This window comes from Vigna umbellata, chromosome 3 (genome assembly GCF_029865625.1).
Source record: "Vigna umbellata cultivar VRB3 chromosome 3, Vumbellata_1.0, whole genome shotgun sequence".
Taxonomy (NCBI): domain Eukaryota; kingdom Viridiplantae; phylum Streptophyta; class Magnoliopsida; order Fabales; family Fabaceae; genus Vigna; species Vigna umbellata.
Genome location: NC_142167.1, coordinates 18,217,860 through 18,227,296, shown reverse-complemented (window position 1 = coordinate 18,227,296; position 9,437 = coordinate 18,217,860). Strand labels below are relative to the sequence as shown.

Below are 9,437 nucleotides of genomic sequence, written 5' to 3'. Positions count from 1 at the left end.
CTAAATGTTTAGAATATCTAGTGAGAAATGCTGGGCATAAGTTGTTTTTTGTAATCGTGTTGAAATCTTACCTGACATTCCTGACACCTTAAGCCGGGTAGTATATATAATATGATAGTATTAAAGAGAGAGAAAATGAGTCGATTTTCAAATTATAATGAATTAATTTTTACCAATCAAAAAATAGTTTAGACTAACTCGGAAAACTGTACAAAAGATGGGATTATGAGATGACGGTGAGAAACATAATATTATGAAAACTAGAAAGGAATAGTTATGAGAAAGAATCGTTTTCAGAACAAAATCGCGAGCACAAATTTTTCCATGGCTGAGCATAGGAACACATGGGCAAGAAAATGAATGGTCTATCTAGCTCTCACATGTTTCTACAAATATTATATATTCAAAGGGAATTTTGTATATTTAAAAATAAAGACTATAATATATTTAACTTATTCTTTTAATATTAAAATTCTTAATTTTTTAAAAAGGTTTTTAAACAATGTTCTTATATGAAGCCAAATAGACAAGGCCAAAGTGCGTCTAAGCCTAAGTTTAGATTGCGCAAACTATACTATAGGATGCAAGTGTTCGTAACCGCAATTCGTACCATTTTCTCCCTAAGAATTAATAGAACCATAATTACTAGTTATTGTAGGTAATTAAATGAACAATTATTTACCAATAAAAATTTTCGTACACCATCATTAATTTCGTCTAAAAAAATTTTACACGCATTTTTCCCTTATAGAAAGTATAATTCAGGTGTTAGGTATCAAAATAGTTGAAAGAATAAAAATAAAGAAAAAAAAAATATCATTGGAGCAAAAATATGAACATCAACATCATATTTATAGTGTCTTGAATGATATTTTACTTTTAGAAGAGACCTAATTACAATCCACTAAGTTTGAAACTATGTTTATGATACTAATATGAATCACACGTTAATATTCATTTAGTATAACTAATTGATCTATGTGATATACTGATTAATACATGCAATATCTAATCTCCTTACATAATATATCATCAAAACCGACAAACATAATTATAAACAAAAAGTTAAAATATCTTAAAAAAATTAATTTATACTTCTCGTTAACTACATAGTATAGGAAAATGGAAAATGGTATGTGGACAACCATTTTTTCACAACAATTTCACAACGCTGCATGTTTTCTATGTATTAGCTAATTAAACTGAGATCTTCAGAACTTTCGTTCCCAATGAAACAGATAAAAGAATATTTTAGGATTTTCCACGGACTTTCATTTCCACGGTTTTTAAAAAATATTTATTTTAAGTCAAATCAATAAATATACAACACGTGACGTTGTCAAAAGTGTTAAAAAATAGTTGTTGGAATATCGCGATCCTAGGAAAATATAGTAGTTAATGTTGTTACTATAATCTCATGCTTTTTACTCAAATAAATTTATGTTACGTTTGAAAACAATAATACGAAGAAAGTTTTATGACTATTTGTTTCAGTAGGGGTGTGGAGGCCAAGATACGAACCTAACAACCTTGCTCTGTTCCTTCTCTGTGCTGCTTTCACTATGTTCTCTTTCTCTCTTTCTTCTCTGATCCTCTGAGTAAGGTGGGCTGGGTACCTGCAAAGGCACTCCGACGCTCAAGTCAACAGGGGTGTTGTTAGAATAAGAAAATCTTTCTTAATTTTCTCTTAGGGGAAAAACGTACCTTTTTTCTCATCTGCTCTGTGTATTTAAAACAGTAAAATAAACCGTTACCTGACAATCCGGTCAGTTATCGAAGTTGACTGTCTAGAAGTTGTAACTGCTAGATCGTGTGTTGATACTGAGTCAATTACTTCCGTGATTCGCGGCGTTGGTTAGCTAACTATGTGTAACGTGTGTAACCGCTTATCTGTAACCGCACTTTATGATATCGCGCCCTGTATGTCGATCGTCCTATGTGTCGACATGACTAGGCGACTTGTCGTGTGTCGTGTGAACGTTACCTGTCGCGACATTACTGTTTATTTGTCGAGGATCGAGTGGTCGACGACACCATGTGGTCGTATGTCATTACAACTGTCGAGCACCTTGTGGTCGACAACACCGTATGGTCCTATAATATCATTAGATTACACTAATCGGTCGTTGAAGGATTGAGCCTCCTATAGTACATGCCCCCCAAGTCCGAGTAAGCGGATGATAGAATTACGAAGGACTTTCGAGTGTTATTGGAGGAAACGAGGTGACGTGGAGAAAACGAAGAGACGTGGAGGAAACAAGGAGGCGTATGTGACAGCTGTGCGCGGTGTTACGAAATTTAGGGTTTTCCCGCTCTCTTAGGGAAATGATGAGACACAAATTAGTAGCCGTTAGATTAAAATGAATCCTACGGCGTCTGACGATTAAACGTTTTGGCTTCTTCAACACGATTCAGAAGAGGGTTATTCACTTTTGCAGAAGAGCAGACACTGAGAGTGTATACTGCGAGCGAGATTGTTTCTTCTTCAGTTTCATTGCCTTCGTTACTACGAGAATCCACCAGGTAACCCTAAAATCTCTTTCGTCTTAGTGTACTTACTGTTGATAATGGAAGGAAGGGGGCAGGATATCGGTGGCGATATGCCGGGGCCGTCATCTACGGCGGAATGTCCCGAGGTTACCACTATACCTCATGGGGAAGAGGCTTTTGTAGACTGACCAGGCGACCATTCTTCCTGCCAAGTCTGGTTTGCGGAGGATCTTGGCTATGGGATGATCTGTGCGGACTACCACCTGATGGCTCTGGAAGTACGGGCGAAGTCGTCTAGAGGCAGTGAGAAGGGCCAATGCGAACTTCTCAATTCGAGAATATCGCTCCTCTGCCCCTTGCAATGTACGACTGGTAAAATATATTAACTTGAGGGAGGGTGCTTCCTGTACCAAGGCTGCACTAACGACATGCTGGGAAGCTGAGATATACAGCTGCAAGTCGGATCCCTCGTCCGGTCGAGCCATAACTGGAGGACTGGTTAGGACGTGTTTGACAGTGTTGAATGCAGTCTCACAATCATTGTCCCAGTGTTGCAGTAGGGGTGTGGAGACCAAGATACGAACCTAACAAACTTGCTCTGTTTCTTCCTTGTACCGCTTTCACTGTGTTGTTCTTTCTCTCTCTCTTCTCTGATCCTTTGGATAAGGCGGGCTGGGTACCTGCAAAGGCACTCCGACGCTCAAGTCAACAAGGGTGTTGTTAGAATAAGAAAAATCTTTCTTAATTTTCTCTTAGGGGAAAAACGTACCTTTTTTCTGGTGTGCTTTGTATATTTAAATCAGCATAATAAAACCGTTTACCTGAATATCCGGTCAGTTACTGAAGTTGATTGTTTAGAAGTTGTAACCGTCAACTCGTGTGTTGACACTGAGTCAAATACTTCCATGATATATAGCCGTGATTCGCGGCGTTATTTAGTCAAGGTGTGTAACTGCTTAACCGTTAGATCATGATGTCGCGTCTTGTATGTCGATCATCATCCGTGTCGACCTAAGTGGATGACGTGTCGCACGTATGCCTCATGTCGCGACATTACTTAAGCGGCTGTCGAGCCTCAAATGGTCGAGAGCGCCACGTGATCCAAGTGGTCGACCACGCTATGTGGTCGAACGTCATTACGGTAACCTTCAGTTGTTTAATTGTTCTCGGGTTATTGGTTAACCGTTGGAGGGTTAGGTATCCTACAGTACAAATTCTAAAACTATTATTTATATTTTAATTGAAGAAAAAATTATTTAACGGATTTGGCACATCCGTTGAGTTTCTTTTTTTTTTAATTTTTAGTTTTTTAATTTCTTGTATTTTAAATTAATATATAAATATTATTTAATTTTTTTAAAATTATTACTTAATTATTTATAAATTAATTTTATTTTATTTAAATAAAATAATTATTATTAATTTAATTTATGTATTATTATTTAAATAATAATTAAAATATTTTTTATACATATATATTAAAACGGATGTGACGACATCTTTGAATTTTTCTTTTTAAGTTTTTAGTTTTTTTAATTTTTTTATTTTAAATTGATATATAAATATTATTTAATTATTTTAAAATTATTACTTAATTATTTGTAAATTAATTTTATTTAATTTAATAAAATAATTATTATTAATTTTAATTTATTTATTACTATTTAAATAATAATTAAAATATTTTATATATATATATATTAAAATTCGTTGAATTTTTTTTTTAAGTTTTTCGTTTTTTTATTTTTTTATTTTAAATTAATATATAAATATTATTTAATTATTTTAAAATTATTACTTAATTATTTATGAATTAATTTTATTTTATTTAATAAAATAATTATTATTAATTTTAATTTATTTATTATTATTATTTAAATAATAATTAAAAAAAATTATACATATATATATTAAAACGGATGTGTCACATCACAGATTTGACGACATCTGTTGAATTTTTCTTTTAAGTTTTTAATTTTTTATATTTTAAATTAATATAGAAATATTATTTAATTTTTTTAAAATTATTATTTAATTATTTATAAATTAATTTTATTTTATTTAATAAAATAATTATTATTAATTTAATTTATATATTATTATTTAAATAATAAATAAAAAACTTTTTAAAAGTCTATTAAACGGATGTGCCACATCCGTTGAAGTTTTTTTTAAAATAAAAATAATAAAGTAAAATATAAAATATGTAAACGGATGTCAACATCCGTTGAAAGTGAAACGAATGTTGACATCCGTTTTATAGAAGGGCAAATTAGGTATAGGGTGGTGCAGGGAGCGGTTGGTGGTGGTGGAGGGAGCAACTCTCTTTGGGCAAATAATACCTGAATAAATAACATAACAATTAAGAAGGTAAGTTCGTTTTTATTGAACCTGTGACAGTTTAAGGTCCATGAAATAACTAATAAATACAAGGTTACCCCATAAAAGTAAGGATGTTTTACAGAATTCTAATACTCAATTGTGAGAAAAAGTTCATTAAGCAATGTCTAACTTGAACGTCGCAGTGTCTTTTGCAAGTACCTTCCCTCAGTCTAAAGTCGAAGTGTGTGGAATAGGTGTCCTAGAGATCAGAAGACAGGAAGGCTACAACGAAAAGGTATCTTCCCCCAACCTGAAGTCGAAGTGTGCGGAGTAAGTGTCCCAAAAATTAGGAAACATGAAAGCTACAACGGTGAGGTATATCTTTCAACCGTATACAAATATATACATAAACACTAACCTAAGAGATGTACTAATTAAAAATACCTTATGCTTAAATAATTCGGATTCAATTGGTTAAGTAATTAGTGTTATAATATTTTACATTATAAAATATATCTATATGTTTATTTTATTGTGTTTCACAAAATGTTTTTATTTCACATTTACCACAAAGTTATTGTAAAACTCATGTCTATATCATTAGTCTCTTAACCATATCATTAGTCTCTTAACCATACTAACACATCACTATGTCAACTCATTTGTTTGTAAAATGTATTTTGACATTGATTTAAATTATAAGTTAGAAATGCATAATGGAAGCAACTAAATGTCACATGCATGAGTTAAAACTTAAATCAATATGTAAGGTTAGATACAACATATAACCAATTTTACATCTACAATTTTACATCAATTTTATTTTTAAATGATATGAAAAGACATATCAACATTGAATATTTTTGTGTCATTTTAGTGTCATACATCAATAGCAATACTAATTGATATTATACAACTTACTTTTTACATTGGTTAAAATTTGATGTTAAAAAATTATTTATTTTCTACATCAATAACATCTACGATTAATTCTTAAACTCATATAAAATGTTAAAAATAACTTATATTAAATGTTTTTTAATATTTGAAAAATTATGTTAATTTAATAAAACCGTGTTTACAATATGTTGATATGATAAATATTTATTTTAATATGATTATACTTTTGTAAAAGAGTGAAAATATTTAAAAAAATTCAAATAATTTAGATATTCTTATATATTTCTATTTGGCCCAATAGGTATATTAAAAAGTATAGTTGAATAAGACCGTTTAAGTCTCTTTATTATAGAACTGTTCAAATCTATATTTATTTGAGTTATATTAACCTATTATAATTAAATCTTGAATAGTTTGGTATGTTGATTATTATTTACTATTTTGTTATTGTTTATTATAGTGTTATTATATGCGTCAGATAAATATTATTCTAATAAAAACATAGGCCGATGACCTATATTGATTATATAAATACACATAGTATTTCTAACGAAATAGTCCCTCTTTCATAAACATTAATACACACAACTTATATAAATACTAGTACAAAAATGAGTTTTGACGGTATTTTCAACCCAAAATATGTCCATTTTCGAACGTCCTTGTACTTGTAGGAGAGCGCTAAAGTTTGTAGGATCATTGAAAATGGCAATGCAAAAAATTTAACATCTGAAAGTACATGCACATTTCTTTAACGTCATTTGACATTAGACATTTTAGATGTTAATTGTTGTCAGAAATGGTTAATTCGGATGTCAAATTAGTCAAATGACATCAAAAAATGCATTTTTTGACATCATTCCTTGGTGTTTTTTTATAAGTAATTCATTTTTACAGTTTTACCAAACTTGAAAGTAGAAAACCAGCAAATGTAGTCCATTTTGGCATTTCATATATCAAAAACTTATTTTCAAATTTGTATGAACTAGTCAAAACTATAAACTAAAGTTATCACAAGTAAAAACTTGAAAAAAAAAACCATGAGAATGTGGCTAATAGATATTTGTATTCACCATCACTCATAGAATGAAAAAAGAGTTGTCATTTTGTGCATTATTATCCGACAACCCCTGCACTCTCTATGACTTACCATCACCACTCGTTTTGTTCGCCACTATCTCATATTTCCCACCACCACCACCTTCTTCATCCTCTTCGTGCTTTTCGGCCGCACGATCAGTGGCGCCACCGTGCTTTCCAGCTTCACCGTCGTCACCACGCCCTCTACCTTACTCTTCTCCCTGTACAACGCGTCCAGCTGGTGGAAATAAGGGCACGTTTTCGAATCTTCCAGTCTCCGTTTGTTGCTTTCCTTCACTTTCTTGAAGTACTTGTTAATGTTCTCCCACTTCTCTTTGTTTCAGTTGTATCGAGCTTCCTCATCGAGGACGAGATCTCCTCCCATAGAGAACCTTTTGGTCCGTTTTCTTAGTACTCTGCATCCAGGTTCGTTTAGAGCGGCAGAAGGCGGCCAACTCGGTGAGGAATGAGGCCAGCTTTCCTTATTCTGATTTGAAGAAGAAACCCTAAAAAGGGATCCTTATTATGATTTGAAAAAACAAAACCCTAAAAGGGATTTGGGCTAGGCCCAACAGATTGAACAATAATTGAAAAGTTAGAAAAACAAAATTAAAAGATAAAATTGTAATTTAATTTTTTTAAGGGGTAACAGATACATCTTACTTGCGTGTACTAAATACCCGTAACGAATTTTATCCACGGATACCCGCGAGTACGGTTTTATTTTGCCATCCTTAGCTACACTGCTCTCATTCATTCTCCTTCAACTACACTCATTCAATTTTCTCTTTCATTCTTCAGAGGACGCTGCTTTCACCCTCTCTACTCCACCAAGATCTTTTTCCCATCATCACTTTCTTTCTTGACTTTTACCTAGTAGTTCTTATCATGCCTTTTATTGTTCAGTAAACTAATAGTAGAAGCAGAAAAAAAATCCGCTTTTGAATTCGAAGCCGCCAAACAGAGTTTCCTCGCTATTCCTGATGCACATGCCCAAAATGAATCCTAAAGTTTTGTTGTTTTATTATTTATTTTTGGAATTATATTGATAGTTTTTTTTTTAATCTTATGTTTATTTGACGTTAGTGTAAATAATATTACAAAAATATTAAAATTAAAAATAAATTCATTTTACTAAAATAAAATTTTGTACAATATTAAAATTAATTTTAATAATTAATGTTAAATTTTTACTCTTTATAAATATTTTTACAATTAAATATAACATTAATTATTATCATTCTATATTACTTTAATAATTAGAGATATTTTGATAATCTTCAAATTTTATCAATTAAACAATTTCTTTTATCCTTTACATTAATCAAATTTTGCACCAATTTTCATAAACTTTAATCGAACTTATGTGATCAAAATCCAAAGAAGAAAACAAGTTGAATTAAGTATGTGACATTTTTCTATCAAATTTAAAAGGAATCGATCACATAATAATATAAGTACTAGTTTATGTTCTGTTATTAAAAATTAAGTTATTTTATCATTTTAAAAACATGTTTACATAAATGTTAAATATATCGTATATTTTATTTTATTAAGTAATAGTTTAAACAAAATAAGCCAAAATTTAAATCAGAAAGGAAAGGCAAAATTACATCTATTTTAGCTTAACTTATTATACTTGTTGTTTCGGTATGAGGTATGGGGACCAAGATATCAACCTAACAATTCTGGATTCTTTCTTCTGATGAGACCATCTCCATGCTATCTTGCCTTTGACGTTGTTGATCCTTCGAGGAAAGTGGGCTGGGCACCTGAAAAAGGCACTCCGACGCTCAAGTTAGATCAGAACTCTCTCTGTCTATGTTTTTCTTAACTAAAAAATGAATGGAATCCTTCTTACCGCCTCCGTCCCTTTACCCATTACCTGGATCTATGGAAGTGGGCCGTAAGTGAGTGGTGGGTCCCTCCACTTCTAGTGCTTGCCGTTACTTTTTACCTGGATCTATTGGAAGTGGGCAGCAAACGTGAGTGGTAGGTCCCTCCACCTCTAGTGCTTTAGCCATTATTAGGACCTTTATCATTGCCTGGATCAATTATTTCCCTGATTCGTGGTCTTTGATTAAGACAGTGTCTTTTTGTTCGTATCTGGTAAACCGCTTGACCTTTGTGGGGGAATTTTATGTCGCGACATCAGACCATAAGTGGTCTATCGCCAAATGATCGACATCGAATCGTGAACAGTTGATCCTCAGTGGTCGATATCAAATGGTCGATCGTTTAGTAATTGTCGATCATCAGATGATCGAAATATAAATATACTAATGTCAGTGGAAGTCGACAGTTGCCAAGTGCTCGACGTTAAATCGTAAACGGTCGACCATCAATGGTCGACATACTAGTGCTCGACATCAGTTCAGATGTGTGTTGGTGAACAGTGGTCGACATTAAGCGGTTGATCGTCAAGTGGTCGACATCAGTTCAGATGTGTGTTGGTGAATAGTGGGTATCCTATGGTACATTTCCAAATTCACTTTTATTTATTTCTAAATACATTCAAACAAACAATAATTATTTCAGCCTCAAATCCCTCAAATATCCATCTACTCACCCTTCCCCACCAATTTTCATAAATTTTATTTCCAAATTCACTTTTATTTATTTCTAAATACATTCAAACAAACAAT

General features: G+C 32.0%; 1 long non-coding RNA gene across 1 annotated transcript; it reads right to left on the bottom strand.

The window, feature by feature from the left end:
- Positions 1–6,644: 6,644 nt before the first annotated feature.
- On the bottom strand, positions 6,645–7,866 carry LOC148201774 (uncharacterized). The gene is made up of 2 exons (XR_015785148.1): positions 7,456–7,866; positions 6,645–7,354 (listed from the first exon to the last, which is right to left on the bottom strand). It is a non-coding gene; the product is annotated as an uncharacterized LOC148201774 (long non-coding RNA).
- Between the last annotated feature and the right edge of the window lie 1,571 nt (positions 7,867–9,437).